This window comes from Pristiophorus japonicus, unplaced genomic scaffold (assembly GCF_044704955.1).
Source record: "Pristiophorus japonicus isolate sPriJap1 unplaced genomic scaffold, sPriJap1.hap1 HAP1_SCAFFOLD_42, whole genome shotgun sequence".
NCBI lineage: Eukaryota > Metazoa > Chordata > Chondrichthyes > Pristiophoridae > Pristiophorus > Pristiophorus japonicus.
In genome coordinates, this window is record NW_027254090.1 from 3,832,712 (window position 1) to 3,846,672 (window position 13,961).

Below are 13,961 nucleotides of genomic sequence, written 5' to 3' on the forward strand. Positions count from 1 at the left end.
TCAACTAAGACGATCTTTCGAACAAGGATGACTTGTTTGAGCATGAGTTTACATTTGTTTCAATGAAGGACCCAATAATTCAGTCCGGAACACAAATTGAAGGGGTGGAAGATGCCTGCGAGAGGATGTTTTTAACGTGTGGTGACCTTTGCACATAAGCTACCATCGGGACTTGACAGAGCTTGGAGTTTATCTCGTGGCATGGGTTAAGCTGGGTCACTGGAGAACTGCTCTGCTGCATGGACCTAGTGCATACACATTTCGCAGTGTGGGCTAGCCCGTGCTGCCCCTGGGCCGACGCCTATTCTGTGCCCCGTACCTTCATTTGTCGCACCTCTGCCACGAACTCTCACCACTCCTCTGCCACAATCATTCGCTCCATTTCCACCGCGATTTCTGACCTTTTCTCTACCACGATCTCTTGCCGTTCCTCTGCAACAAAAGCATTCGCTGCACATCCACCACGATCTGTCAGTGCTCTTCCGCCAAAATATCTGGCCGCTTCTCCGACACAAACATTCGCAGCATCTTCGCCATGATCTCTCGTTTCTCCTCCACCCCAAAAAAAATGCTGCACCTCATGCTTTTTAATCCCTCTCCAAGCTCCCCCAAATAAACACGCAGTGCCTCATCCCACTTGCGACCTCTGACATTTGTCCTGAACCCAGGGGATCTGCTCTTTGAATGCCTCCCAATGCTCGAACAGTTTTTGCCTTCAAGTATCATAATGTATCAAGTCCTCTGGCTGTTCACCCTATCCGCCCAGCATCCCCTGCAACCGCTCAGTTATATCCTTGACCCTGGCAGCATCGAGGCAATATATCATTCTGGAGTGATGTCTGCGGCCTGTCTGCACGGAAAACTATTGAATCTTTTAAAAATATTGCTCCCACTCGTCTTCCTACCTTCTGGGCAGCTGAGCCGGCAGTGGTGCCGTGGATTTGGCTCTGGCTGCATTCCCCGAAGAACGATCCACCCACCGACCCCCACACCAGTTCTCAGAACAGAAAGCTGGGTGGAGAGTGAGAAGAACTCAGTTGAATCCTGAACTACCTGACTGATCCTTCTCTTCAGTCTGGCGGCCGCACATTCATTCTCACCCTGCACACGTTTAAGCTGCGAGGTGACCATATCAAGAAACGTGCTATCCACGAAGTTCTCAGCTTCGCGTGTGCACTGCAGTGACTCTCCCACTGATATGATTTACATCTGCCCAGCTTAATTACGTAAAATTAAGTACAAAACCATTTTTTGGCGTGCTATTACTTGGCGAACAAAAGGAAATCCTGAATGCAATTGAGCTTTCTGTGCCGTCAATAAATTTTCACTACTCATATCACATTTAATATTAAAGTAATTGATATCGCCCACCATTGCTACCTAATATGTGTGCATTTTTCAGATATTTTCCTCCAGATTGCTTCTTCTAACTCCCTCGGATTGTATGGGGGCCTGTAGTTCAATCCCTGTAATTCGTTTGCCCCTTTTTGTACTTATGTTGAACCTATTTAGCTTCTTTTGAAAATCCTTCTAACTTATGAACTATTCTCACAGCTGTAATTGTTTATTTACCAAAAATTGTAAACCCTTCATTTTTATGCCCATCCTTATCTTGTTTGAAACCCTTGTAAGCCGGAATCTAGAGATGCCTACCCTGGCCCTCTTTATGCCATGTTTCTGTAATCGTTAATGTGTCATCATATGTCAAGGTGTCTATCTGTACTTTCAGCTCCTCCACATTATTCACCCATTCCTTACATTTGGAACATGCCATCATGCACAGGCAAGTCAAATATAACTACTCACATTGGCTGAACGTGAATGGTGGTGTTCCACGGGAATCAATGCTGGGACTACTGTAGTTCATAATTTACATTAATGATTTAGATACATAGAAACATAGAAACATAGAAAATAGGTGCAGGATTAGTGCATTCGACCCTTCGAGCCTGCACCGCTATTCAATAAGATCATGGCGGATCATTCCTTCAGTCCCCGTTCCCTGCTTTCTCTCCATGCTCCTTGATCCCATTAACCCTAAGGGCCATATCTAACTCCCTCTTGAATATATGCAGTGAACTGGCATCAACAACTCTCTGCAGCAGGGCATTCCACAGGTTAACAACTCGCTGATTGAAGAAGTTTCTCCTCATCTCAGTCCTAAATGGCTAACCCCTTATCCTAAAACTATGACCCCTGGTTCTGGACTTCTCCAACATCAGGAACATTCTTCCTGCATCAATCCTGTCCAGTCCCGTCAGAATCATGTGAGTTTCGATGAGATCCCCTCTCTACCTTCTAAACTCGATTGAATAAAGTTCCTGTTGATCCAGTCTCTCCTCATATGAAAACCCATCAAACTCTGGAATAAGTCTGGACAACCTTCGCTCCACTCCCTCAAGAGCAAAACGTCCTTCCTCAGACTAGAAGAGCAAAACTGAACACAATTTTCCAGGTGAGGCCTCATGAAGGCTCTGTACAGCTGCATTCAGACCTCCCTGCTTCGATATTCAAATCCCCTAGCTATGAAGGCCAACATACCAATTGCCTTCTTTATCGCCAACTGTACTTGTGTGCTGACTTTCAGTGACTGATGAACCATGACACCCAGCTCTCGTTGCACCTCCCCTTCTCCTAATTTGCCGCCATTCAGATAATATTCTGCCTTCGTATTTTTGCCCCCAAAATGGATAACCTCACATTTATACACATTATATTGCTTCTGCCATGTATTTACCCAATCGCCTAACCTGTCCAAGTCACCCTGCAGCCTATTAGCGTCCTCCTCACAGCTCTCACCGCCACCCAGTTTAGGGTCATCAGTAAAATTGAGATATTACACTCTATTCCTTCATCTAAATCGTTAATGTACATTGTAAAGAGCTGGGGTTCCGGCACTGAGCCCTGTGGCACTCCACTAGTCACTGCCTGCCATTCTGAAAAGGACCCGTTCATCACGACTCTCTGCTTCCTGTCTGCTAACCAGTTTCCTATCCACGTCAGTATCTTACCCCCAATACCATGTGCTTTGATGTTGCAAACCAATCTCTTGTGCGGTACCTTGTCAAAAGCCTTTTTAAAGTCCAAATGCACCACATCTACTGTTTCTCCCTTGTCCACTCTGCTTGCTGCATCCTCAAAAAATTCAGGAAGATTCGTCAAGAACGATTCCTTTTTAATAAATCAATACTGACATGGTCAGATCCTGTCCCTGCTTTCCTCATGCGCTGCTATTTCATTCTTAATGATTGATTCCAAAATTTTGCATACTACTGATGTCAGGCTAACCGGTCTATCATTAGCCGTTTTCTATCTCCCTGCTTTTTTAAAAAGTGGTGTTACATTTACGACCATCCAGTCCACAGGAACTGATCCAGAGTCGATAGTTGGAAAATGATCACCAATGCATCCACTATTTCTAGGGCCACTTCCTTGTGTACTCTGGGATGCAGACTATCAGGCCTCGGGGAATGATCAGACTTTAATCCCATCAATTTCCCAACACAATTTCCCGCTTAATAAGGATATCCTTCAATTCCTCCTTCTCATTATACCCACTGTCCCCTAGTACTTTCGTAATGTTAATTGTATCTTCCTTCGTGAAGACAGAACCGAAGAATTGGTTCAATTCGTCTGCCATTTCTTTCATTCCCCACTAGAAACTCACCTGAATTTACAATTTCTAACTTTGTGCATGGCTAAACTTTGTATGGCGGGGGCGGTGGTGGGGTTAGTGAATACAGAGGACGAATGCAAGAAATTGCAGGAGGAAATTACTAAACTTACAGATTGGGAATACATTTGGAAAACGACGTTCAACGCAGATTAATGTGAGGTGATATATATTGTAGGAAGAAGAGGGAGATCTCTTATTATTTTGAGGATGCGACCCTGTATGGGGTAGACAAACAAAGCGAACACGGAGTACAATTATTCAAATCAGTAAAAGTTGCTATACAGGTTAACAACGTCAAGGAAGGCAAATCATGTGCGTTGCTTTATTTCTAGAGGTATAGCTTTGAGAATCATGGAAGTTATCCTGGCTATCCTTTCCTTTGAAAACAGAAGGTTGAAGGGTGACCGAATTGAGGAACTTAAAATTATGAAAGGTTTCGATAGAAAAGATACAGAGAGAATGTTGCCACTTGTGGGGAGCAGCATAAGTAGAAGCGATGAATGTAAGACAGTCAACCAGAAATCCAACAAGGAATTCAAACGAAACTTTCTTACCAAAATATTGGTGGGGACGTGGAGCTCGCTACAACAGGGAGTGGTTAGAGCAAATAGCATAAATGCATTTAAGGGAAGGCTAGACACGCATATGAGGGACAAGTCAATAGATAGTTATGCTGATAGATTTAGATGAGGAAAGAATCCGAGGTGGCTGAATTGGATCATGCATGACAGCATGCACTGGTGGGGCAGAAGGGCCGGTTTCATTGACATTGATATTGAAGAGGAAAGCTGCCGATAGCTGGAAGATATCAAAGTACTGGTTTTGGGATAATAATCTATTTCAAAGAACAAGATTCGAGTCACCCATCTGCTTTATTTGGGAAAACACATAAATTTAATATACGTATTTGTAGACGTGGTGACATCCGAGATCTTTGCTCAGGTACCGCAACCCATCAAGCCAGAAACACCGCGACTGGCCCAGAGTGCCCCATATTTAAGGTCGCAAACTAAAACTGCGTGTGTTATCAAGTTTACAACGGAAGAATAGACACATTCCGCAACAACGTATATGAGACCATGAGGTCATTGTTTCAACATTCAGTTACCCTTTATCCGCAGAAAAACAAACAGATATCAGTAAGAACAAACGAGTAGCTGTGTGCCCTCTCCATCCGTCCATTGTCTTGCTTCCCCTATCTTCATGACAGAGGGTCAGCGGATATTGGAGTGCAAATTAGGTTCATAGCAGGAATTACCTAAAAAATCCCCCTACAGTATCCCTCCTTTTGATCCTTGGCTAGCCCAATTGATCACCTTTTGCACTCTGTTTCTCATTTTCCCCGCACCTGCTGTCATTATCAGCCGCTAGTTTGGGGAGAACTGAGATCCAGACGTTTCTGAATTAGATTCCTGTAATCAATAATGTCTTTACCTCCAATACAGTAGTCAGCGTTCGCTTCTTTGCCCTGCGGAGTTTATAAGAAGTCCAACACAGAAACAAGTATCTCAATGACAAAACCAATTCTGCAGCCACTAATATATGTGAGATTATTCATATCCATTGGTGTGTATTAACATTCAGTCCCCAGTTCCACGACTTCTATACGAAGATGTATATTGAAGGCCTTTTGCAATAACTTTTTTCCAATATACGTAGCTCCTTTTCAATAATGTGGTATCGTTTTATGCTTGCCAGAGTGAGGTCTTTGATATACATCAGGTCCGCAGGCAGGTGAAGTATTGGGCAGCCTGCTTACTGTGGTATTGGTATAAAGCTTGCTTAATTTCATCAATCAAGTTCAGCTTAAGAGTTTCTCGTGCATGGATATATTTTATTCGCGCTCGTCCAATCGTTACTGGTAGACTGGCGGTGAAGCAGAAGCTGGGGTCGGGATGTTACAGTGATAAATGCCATAGTCATCAGTTAGTTGGTTGGTTACCACACAGTATCACCTTTTCCACTGGAGGCTGAGTGAGTTGGTTGTAACTCTGATAGGCTTATTTCTAAGACATATCCCTTTGTCCGATTAAATCCGCACTTGTCGTTACTCGCTCAGTCCACTGGATGTGGACATATCGTTAGGGTCCTATCCTGCGGCAACCTGATAATGAGACCCACTCGTGCTTCCATTCCGTTTGATTGCATATTGATCCATGGGTAATACCGCATCTAGTTCTCAACCCAGATTAGACCCAGTTTCTCCACCTCAAACTGGGGATAATGTCCATACGCCCTCTTTGCCATTACTGGAAGCATGAAGACCATCCCCACCAGGGCAGCATGGGAATCGTTGCATCTGCCTGTCGATGGAAAGACTCTTGTCGTTCCTTTCATCGTCCATGCGTCCAGTTGCACCGGATGCTCTGCCAGGCGGAACAGATGGTTGCTATTAACGCACTCCGGGTCTTTGCCCCAGTGTATTTGATCCAGGACTTTTCTGACCTGCCCGATCATCCATCCACCGTAAGTGTGGCAGATGTCTGGCTGAAACTCATCCTTTTCTTCATTAAATTCTAGGTTAATCCGGTGATTAATGGTGGCAAGGTGGTCCTCCAACACAATAATCCCTTTAACGAAGCTCCCCGCTGTCCCATCTCTTTCGCTAGCAAGGTCCTCGGTATTTCCTACCCCTGTCTGTAGCAGAAACCTGACTGTGTCTTTGACACGCTCTGTTTGTTCCTCTAGACATTGCATACCTTGGGCGTTACTAAATTATGTTCCCGTGTTTACTCCTGTCAGGATATCATTGACCCAATCCCGTTTATGCCTCCGTGTATGGCTTGTCTTGAAAGGGTCTAGAAACCTCGATGCCCCAGAGCCATCCCGATAGTCTTCCAATATCTCCTGCACCAAACGGTTTTATAGCGCCCTTACTTTCGGGTCACCCTTTTCTGGCAGTCCGAAATTGTTTATATTTACTATTACAGACAGAACTTCAGGGTATACATTCTCATACAGCATTGTTCCCTCCAATCTCCATACCAGACTGTTTGCGGTCACTTTCCTTTTGGTGGTGAAAAAGTTATGGAGTGGGTCGCACGGGACTATTCTCCAGGGCACTCCCCCACTGCAGGTATGGATATTCTGGGGTAAATGCTTTCTATCGCTTGACTCTCTACGTTTGGTATCGACTGAAATTCCTACTTTGTCGGTACACAATATCTTTACTTCGTTCTCCGCATTTCCAGCGTGTAATTGTACTATTTACCAGTGCGAGCTCGTACATACTTTTAATTCTAGCTTAACATCAGTCCATTTTAAACGTTCTATTTCCCGCTCACAGACCATTTTCCATTAAAGCGCTCTGTTTGCCACCTTATTTTAAATTTATTTACAGACACTGTCTGTACTTCTGTCTCCACAGAAGTGAACTTTCGATTATTCCCATCACAACCCTTCCCCCCACATCCCCACCCCTCCACCCCCACATCGTTATCATCAACCCATGTAGTCCCACAGATGTTTCCTTGTTGGCTTAGCTCCCCGATGGGGTTACGACAATCAATAGTTGTATTGTGCGAGTGGGATCCTTCTCGGGACACCATCCGTCCTTAAGCATCTTGTCAAGTAAGCCCTTCCGGTCGCCTGCATAGAATTTAGTAACGGTGCCTTCCTCACCATCGTCTAATTCTTTCCCGAACACCATTCTGTGAGCCGGCTATGGGCGGTCACACCGCACTGGCCCCTTCGCACGACTTTAATCCTACCCAAGATCTCCCAGTTCTTCTAACTGCTTGCTTACAATTACTAACCGGTCCTTTGGGACAACAACATTGTCACTAACTTATAAGTCCTACTTTTAAACTTATTACTGTAAATTACCGATTATTAAAATTGTGTCTTACCCGCTCCGCAGACCTCATTTGATTAAAATCTGTGCCCGATCAGATCATCGACTTCCAGATCACCGAATTTGTGAGTGGTAATTAAAAGTCACTCACTCTTGTTGTGACCCCTCCGCCAGGTCCCACCCGTGCCACCAAATCCTGCTGACGATGCTAAAAATGTTGAACTACAAATCTATGTCAAAGAAGAAGACTCGAGACATCCGTCTGCTTTAAGTGGGAAAATACGCAAGTTTAATATATGTATTTTTAGAGGTGGCCACGTCTGAGATCTGTTCTCAGGTTCCGCAACCCATAACCCCAGAAACTTCCCGACTGGCAAAGAGTGCCCCACATTTAAGATCGCAAACTACAACTGCGTGTTTCATCAAGGTTACAACAGAAAAATAGACACATTCCGCAATAAGGTACGTGAGATCCTGAGGTCGTTGTTTAAACATTCAGTTCCCCTTTATCAGCAGAAGAACAAGCAGATATCAGTAAGAACAAACGTGCAGCTGTGTGCCCCTCCATCCGTCTCTTATCATGCTTCACCTATCTTAATGACCATGGTTCAGCAGATGTCGGGGTCCAAGTTAGGTTCATTACCGGCATAGCCAAAAAATCCCACGACAACTGGCAAGGTGGGCAGAACAGTAGCAAATGGAATTCAATCCGGATAAGTGTGAGGTAATGCATTTGGGGAGGTCCAAAAAGGCAACGGAATAACCATTAAACGGTACACCACTGAGATGTGTAGATGAACAGAGGGACGTTGGAGTGCAGGTCCACATATCTCTGAAGAGGCCTGCTACATAAGGTGGTTCGGAAGGAATGAGGAATACTTGTCCTTATTAGTCGAGGCATGGGATACAAGAGCAAGGACATTATACTTGAATTATAAAAAAACACAGCTTAGGCCGTATTACTGAAACCTGCTTGTAGTCCTGGTCAGCACGTTTCTGCAAAGATGTGCTTGCATTGGAAATGGTGCTGTGGAGGTTTTCAAGAATGTTGCCTGGACTGCAGGCATTTGGATAAGTAAAGAGTGCAGATGCTGCATGTGCTTTCTTTGGAATAGAGAATGCTGAAGTGAGACCTTATTGAGGTGTAGAAAATGATGAGAAGCCTGGATAGAGTAGATAGGAAAACCTGTTTCCATGGCAGACAGGACACAAACTAGGGGCCATAGATTTAATGTAATTGGAGAGGATTCCACGAGTTATAAGGCGTAATTTATCCACCCAGAGTGTCGTGCGGGCCTGGAACTCACTGCTAGAGAGGGTGATGTGGGAAAAGTCCTCACCACATTTAAACAATAAATGGATGTGCAATTAAAGTGCCGTAACCTACAGGACTACGTCCCACGTGCTGTAAATTGCGATTAGGCTAGATAGCTCTTGGTTGGCAGTTGCAGACACGGTGGGCCGAAATGCTCTCTGCCTGTGATGTCAATTTATAAGATTCTATGATTCTGTATGCTATGTAATCCTATGTAACACCATGTAATCCGATATAGGATCGGGGCAGAGGGAGGATATTCTGCTGATAGATTCTCAGCTCCAACTCCAGAAACACTTTCCAACATCTGCAAGGCACAAATGTGAAATGTTTTGGAATACATTTACTTACCTGGATGTGTGTAGCTCCAACGACACTGAATATGGTCGACAGCTTCCAAGACAAAGCAATCCGCTTGATTCGCATCCGATCGACCACCGAAAACATTCACTGCCTCCACCAGTGGCGCACAGTGACTGCAGTGTGTAACATCTAGAAATATAACCGCAGCGATTTACCAAGGCTTCTTCAGCAGCATCTCCAAATGCCGCAACCTCGTCCACCTTGAACGGCAAGGACAGCAGGAGTTCGGGAGCAGCATCGCCTCCAAGTTTCCCTCCTAGATCCACACCATCCGGACTTGAAAATATATCACTGTTGCTTCATCATCAGTGGGTCAAATCCTACAAGTCCATCCTTCCCAGTACCTTCAACACATGGAGAGTAGTGGCTCAAGAACGTGGCTCCCACCACTTTCTCAAGAAAAGTAGGGATGGGCAATAAATGCTAGCCTTGCCAGCGATGCCAAAATCCCAGGAATTAATTAAATTAATTAAAAAAATGAATGAATATATTTGACAAGATTGCAGAGCTTTGATCTGATCCGTCGGTTCTCGGTTCGCTTATCCGTGTCTGTAACATGCTGTTCCCGCTAATATTTGTGTATGTCGTCCTGTGTTCGAATGTCAGGAGATTTGCATCTCACGTTAAGAAGTCCGGTGCTGCTGCTGGCATTCCCTTCTACTTTTCTCATCGAACAATTGTAGGTCCTCTTTTCAGAAGTTGAAGTTGGAGTGAGGGATATATTGGGCCGTAAGAATACAGATTGTGTGGAATACAATTCTGCTGCTGCAAATGCCCGACAGTACCTCATGGATGACCAGTTGTGAGCTGCTAGATCTGTTCAGAATCGATCCCATTTTGCACAGTGGTAATTCCAGACAACACGATGCAGCGTGTCCTCCTTATGAAGAAAGGCCTTGTTATTCGCAAGTACTGTGCAGTTTTCATAGAATCATAGAAATATAGAAAATAGGTTCAGGAGGTGGCAATTCGGCCCTTCGATCCTGCACCACAATTCAATGAATTCATGGCTGAACATGCATCTTCAGTACCCCATTCCTGCTTTCTCGCCATACTCCTTGATCCCGCTAGTAGTAAGGACTGAATCTAACTCATTTGTGAATATATGTAGTGAATTGGCCTCAACAACTTCCTGTGGTCGATAATTCCACAGGTTCACCACTCTCTGGGTGAAGACGTTTCTCCCCTTCTCGATCCTAAATGGCTTACCCCTTATCCATTGACTGTGAGACCTAGTTCTGAACTCCCCCAACATTGTGAACATTCTTCCTGCATCTAACCTGTCTAAACCCGTCAGAATTTTAAATGTTTCTGTGAGATTCCCTCTCATTCTTTTGAACTCCAGTGAATACAAGCCCAGTTGAGGCAGTCTTTCTTGATATGTCAGTCCCGCCATCCCGCGAATCAGTCTGGTGAACCTTCGCTGCACTCACTCAATAGCTAGAATGTCCTTCGTCAAGTTAGGAGACCGAAACTGTACACAATACTCCAGGTGTGGCCTCATCAAGGCCCTGTACAACTGTAGAAACACCTCCGTGCTCTTGTACTCTGATCCCCTCGCTATGAAGGCCAACATACCATTTGCTTCCTTAACCGCTTGCTGTACCTGCATGCCAACCTTCAATGACAGATATACCATATCACCCAGGTCTCTTTTGACCTGCGCTTTTCAGAATCTGTCACCATTCAGATAATAGTCTGTCTCTCTGTTTTTACCACAAAAGTGGATAACCTCGCATTGATCCACATTATACTTCATCTGCCATGTATTTCCCCTCTCACCTAACCTACCCAATTCACTCTGTAGCCTCATAGCATCATCGTCGCAGCTCACACTGCCACCCAACTTAGTATCATCCGCAAATTAGCAGGTACTACATTTAATCCCCTCGTCTAAATCATTTATGTACAATGTAAACAGCTGGGACCCAGCACACAAATTTGCGGTACCCTACACGTCACTGACTGCCATTCTGAAAAGCATAATTTACTCCTACACTTTGCTTCCTGTCTGCCAACCAGTTTGCAATCCACATCAGCACATTACCCCCCAATCCCATATCCTTTAAATTTGTACATTACTCTCTTGTGTGGTACCTTGTCGAAAACCTTCTGAAAGTCCAAATATAACACATCAACTGGTTCTCCCTTGTTCACTCGACTGGAAATATCTTCGAAAAATTCCAGAAGCTTTGTCAAGTATGATTTCCCTTTCACAATTCCATGCTGAATTGGATCTATCCCGTCCCCTCTTTCCAAATGCGCTACTATGACATACTTAATAATTTATTCCATCATTGTATCTACTACCGATGTCAGGCTGACCAGTCTATAATTCCCTGTTTTCTCTATCCCTCCTTTTTTTAAAGTTGGGTTACATTTGCTACCCTCCACTGCATAGGAACTGATCCAAAGTCTATGGATGTTGGAAAATAACTGTCAATGCATCCGCTATTTCCGAGGCCACCTCCTTAAGTACTCTGGAATGGAGTCCATCAGGCCCTGGGGAACTATCAGCCTTCAATCGCATCAATTTCCCCAACACAATTTTCTGATGAATAAGGATATCCCTCAGTTCACTGCTATCAAAACTGTCAAGGAAAGCTGCATCTGCGACAGACAGATTGGTGTGGAGGAGGTCGAGTAGGTTTTTCGCTGTTGTTGAGACAAAGCTAAGGGAGCTACGCACTGTCGGAGTTGCTAACTTGAGGATGAGATTTTAAACAGATGCCCGGTCTGCCCTCCGAGCTGGACGTAAAGCATCTCAAGGCCACTATTAGGAATAAGAGCAGGGGTGTTCAGCCAGTGACCTGGGGCCAATATTTATCCCTCAACCAAAATCTGGTCTCTTTCACATTGTGCTTTCTTGTTGGTGAAAATCTGCTTTTGCATTCCCTACGTTACAACAGTGACCACACCTTACATGTCATTCATTTGCTCTGAAGCGCTTTGTGAAATCCTGAGGTGGAAGTCGCGGTGGAAATGCTCGGTTTGTTTCTATTACAGCATCTGAAAAAGCTCCATGCGAACAATGCTGATTAGGTCAGTTGCCTTCAAGCCTTGTGGTAATAATGATAACTTCATGGTTTCGATCGTCTTATTGTATATTTATTTTATTTTTGGAGGTATGGTGCTGGTATATTAGTTTTATTATTTCAGAGCAGTTTAAACATTGAGGAACGGAACTCACACGGGACCTGCAACACTTTGAAGCAATGCTGCAAAACGTTAGATCTGCCGAGATTTTATGGACCTGCGGAGTTATTCCATAATTTAATGAACAATTCCATAACCACAGGAAGATTTTTTCTTCTCGAATTTCAATCAGTGAATGGCTCACTGCCACCTATTGGTTTGTTGTGAAAAGTAAGCAATTGAAATAAATGCAATTCCCGTGTGTTCGCTCGTTATCACCATTTGTTTGATTTAAACTGCAGATGGCGTTTGGACTAATTGATAAGTTGTTTTACATCACTGCAAATCCCGATGTTCTCAGAAGATCGCAGGTTCGAGTCATTTTCGTCGTCGTTGTATTAAATCTCGTTCAACTTTACGAAGCCAAATCACATTTGCCCTTATCAGCTGACGGTGAATTCCACCTAAACATTGCAGGGCTCTTTGTTAAAATGTATTTGTTTCATGATGCTTTCTATGAATATTCCTCACTGATGTTTGCAAACTGTTTCCTACAAACTAATAACTGTTTAATGTCGATAATGTATCAATTTTTCCAATTCGAACTACTGCTTTGCGTCATTGAAGGGCAGTACATGGAACGGTGATCACATTCTGGTCCAGTGACATCCACAGGGAAACCATTAAAAAAATAGTTTCGATGCACAATCGCTGCGAGCAGAGCTTGAATGTGCGCGGGGAAACCCCTTTAAATTTCGAGTTCAATGCCTTAACCACTCGGCCATCGCAGCTATACAATGGAATAGTTCAATAGTCCAATGTTCGGTGCGAAATATCAGAAAAATCGAACCACATGCTTGCACTGTTGTATCTCCCAGTAGATGTGAAAATTAAATCGTCGTATTGTAGATTCTCACAGCACAGAAGGGAGCAATTCGGCAAGACCTGGAAGGATTTACTTATCGGAAAAGACTGAACAAACTGGTTAGCTTTTCAATGGAAAAGACAAGGCAGATACGGACTTTAACATTATGAATGGTTTTGGTCGAGGCGACATCGAGAAAATATTTGCTATTGTATGCGAGTTGAGAAATAGTCGTCGTCTATATAAGCTAGTCTCCGATAAATTCAGTAGAAAATGCAAGAGTAACTTCTTACCAAAGAGTGGGTAGAATGTGAAAGATGCTACCACGAGAAGTAGCTGCGGCGACTAGCACAGATGCATTTAAGAGGGTGTACCTCAGCACATGTGTGAAAAAGTATTAGAAGAATATGCTGATCGAAGAAAGTGAAGTATGGCAGGAGGGCGCTCGTGTGCAGCCTGCAAAACCTGTTGGGGAAAATGTTCTCTTGATATGTTGCAGAATCTATACAACATTAAGTATCATCACTTTTAAACATCAACAACAACATGCTCATATAGCGCCTTTAAAGTAGTGAAGTGACCCAAGGCGCTTCACAGGATTATTATGCAATAACAAGTTGACGCCGACATGAATAAGTAGAAATTAGCGCAGGTGTGAAAAACTAGTATGGTTGATATTGAGGAAGAAATCTGTCGACAGCTGGAAGACAGCAATGAATTGATCACGTGTGCAGGACAATGGCTAATGGAATTCAATTCGGAGAAGTGTGAGATAATACATTTTGTGAGGGCTAATAAGGAATAAACATTAAAT

At 43.9% G+C, this 13,961-nt stretch overlaps 1 non-coding gene across 1 annotated transcript; it reads right to left on the bottom strand.

Moving 5' to 3' along the window:
• Positions 1-12,991: 12,991 nt before the first annotated feature.
• On the bottom strand, positions 12,992-13,073 carry trnas-cga (transfer RNA serine (anticodon CGA)). Its single transcript has one exon. It is a non-coding gene; the product is annotated as a tRNA-Ser (tRNA).
• Between the last annotated feature and the right edge of the window lie 888 nt (positions 13,074-13,961).